Here is a 2500-nt window from a genome sequence, read left to right as displayed (position 1 = left end):
GCGGCCGGGCGTGCCGTAGCCTCCGGGGGGAGGCCGGTCCGAGCCCGGGCGCCTGGGCCGCCCCCGAAGCGCGCCAAGGGTGTGTGTGTTGCGTACGTTTCCCCAGGGTCGGTCGGGAGCGCGGGCTCCCCCGCCCTTTGGCCGCTCGGGGTTTTCCGTTGTTTTCCGTTTCCCCTGTGCTCGTACGGTCAAGCCGAGGCGAGGGCCTCTCCGTCGCGCCGCGTCGCGCCGCCGCGCCGCGCCCCCTCCGCGCGTGCGGAGGGGGGTGGGCGGCGGCGGGGCCGGCGGTCGGTCCGGCCGTCCTCAGAGAAGGGGCCGCTCTCGGCGAGCGGTCCCGGCCCCTCCGCGCGCGCGGGGCGGTGCCGAAACCGAGACAACTCTTAGCGGTGGATCACTCGGCTCGTGCGTCGATGAAGAACGCAGCTAGCTGCGAGAATTAATGTGAATTGCAGGACACATTGATCATCGACACTTCGAACGCACTCGCGGCCCCGGGTTCCTCCCGGGGCTACGCCTGTCTGAGCGTCGCTTTACGATCAATCGCCGTCTGCGCCGCCGAGCCCCCCCGCCCCAGCGCGGGGGGGGGGGGCCGGCGGGCCAGCAGCGGCGCGGCTGGGGTGCCTCGCAGGGCCGCGCGCGCGAGCGCGCGGGCCTTCGTCCCCCTAAATGGAGACTCGGGGAGCGCTCCGAAGCTCCCCGCTCCCGGAGAGCGCCTGCTGGACGGAGCTCGTCCCCGCCGGGCTATCGGCGGTGGGTTTGGGGAAGAGAGAGCGAGAGCGAGCTTCGGGGGAGGGAGGCGCGGGGCGGCGATGGCGCGGGCCTCGCCGCCGGCCTCCCGCGCGGGCGTCTGTCTGCGGGTGGGCACCGCGGGGGTGCCGTGCCGCACTGACGCGCGCGCGCTGCGCGCGCCGGTGGGTGGGGGACGGGGGCGGTGGCGGTGGACGCCCCCGTCTGTCCCCCGTCCGCGCCGCCCCTGCCCCGGTTCCTGTCGCCCTCCTCCTCCCCGAGAAAAACCCATCGCCGTGGCCCCGTGCGGGGCCGTCTCCGGGCGCGTCTGACGCGTTGTTCAGGCCGCTCTCCGGGCTGGGGCTTCCTCTTCCGCGAGCCGACCGCCGGCGGCGGCGGCGGCTGCGGCGTGACGCGGCGGCGTGGCGTCGCGGTTCCGCGCGAGAGCGCAGTCGGGTCAGGCTGGCTGTCGGCGGGGGCGCGCGCGGCGCGCGCCGCCTCGCTTTGCTTTGGGCATGCGACCTCAGATCAGACGTGGCGACCCGCTGAATTTAAGCATATTAGTAAGCGGAGGAAAAGAAACTAACGAGGATTCCCTCAGTAACGGCGAGTGAAGAGGGAAGAGCCCAGCGCCGAATCCCCGCCCCGCGGTGGGGCGCGGGAAATGTGGCGTACAGAAGCCCCCCTCCCCGGCGGCGCTCTCGGGGGACCCAAGTCCTTGTGATCGAGGCCGCAGCCCGCGGACGGTGTGAGGCCGGTAGCGGCCCCCCGGCGCGCCGGGCCCGGGGCTTCTCGGAGTCGGGTTGCTTGGGAATGCAGCCCAAAGCGGGTGGTAAACTCCATCTAAGGCTAAATACCGGCACGAGACCGATAGTCAACAAGTACCGTAAGGGAAAGTTGAAAAGAACTTTGAAGAGAGAGTTCAAGAGGGCGTGAAACCGTTAAGAGGTAAACGGGTGGGGCCCGCGCAGTCCGCCCGGAGGATTCAACCCGGCGAGCCGCGGTCGGCCGGCGCGGGTTCCGGCGGATGCCCGCCTCCGCCCCCCCTCCGCTCCCCGGGGGCGCCCGCCCGCGGGGGGCGGGCCGAAGGGGGGGGCGGGCCGGCGCGGGGGACCGCCGCCCCGCCCGGCGGCCGGCCCTGGCCGGGCGCATTTCCTCCGCGGTGGTGCGCCGCGACCGGCTCCGGGTCGGCTGGGAAGGCCTCCGGAGGGCAGGTGGCCTGGCGGCGCGCGCGTGCGCGCCGCCGCGTGTTAGAGCCCCCCGGGCAGCAGAGTCTCGCCGAATCCCGGGGCCGAGGGAGAGAGGACCGCCGCCGCGCCCTCCCGCCCCCCGGTCCCCCCGGCCGGTTGCGCCGCGCCCCCCCGCGCCGCGGGGGGCTCCGCGGCGCGCCGCCGGAGCCGGGGGCGCGGGCCGGGTCCGCCGGCCCCCGGCGCCGCTGTCAACCGGGGCGGACTGCGCTCAGTGCGCCCCAACCGCGCGGCGCCGCCGGGCCGCGCGGGGCCGCGCCCGGGCGCCCGGGGTCCGCGGCGATGTCGGCTACCCACCCGACCCGTCTTGAAACACGGACCAAGGAGTCTAGCACGTGCGCGAGTCAGGGGCCCGATGACGAAAGCCCACGGCGCAATGAAGGTGAGGGCCGGCGCGCGCCGGCCGAGGTGGGATCCCGCGGCACGAAGCCCCGGGCGCACCACCGGCCCGTCTCGCCCGCGCCGCGCGGCCGGGGAGGTGGAGCATGAGCGTCCGTGCTAGGACCCGAAAGATGGTGAACTATGCC

General features: G+C 75.0%; 1 non-coding gene across 1 annotated transcript; it reads left to right on the top strand.

Moving 5' to 3' along the window:
• Positions 1-375: 375 nt before the first annotated feature.
• LOC142359863 (5.8S ribosomal RNA) lies at positions 376-528 on the top strand. Its single transcript, XR_012762669.1, has one exon. It is a non-coding gene; the product is annotated as a 5.8S ribosomal RNA (ribosomal RNA).
• Positions 529-2500: the final 1972 nt, after the last annotated feature.

Source organism: Opisthocomus hoazin, unplaced genomic scaffold (assembly GCF_030867145.1).
Source record: "Opisthocomus hoazin isolate bOpiHoa1 unplaced genomic scaffold, bOpiHoa1.hap1 HAP1_SCAFFOLD_294, whole genome shotgun sequence".
NCBI lineage: Eukaryota > Metazoa > Chordata > Aves > Opisthocomiformes > Opisthocomidae > Opisthocomus > Opisthocomus hoazin.
This window is presented reverse-complemented; position numbering and strand designations above follow the sequence as displayed.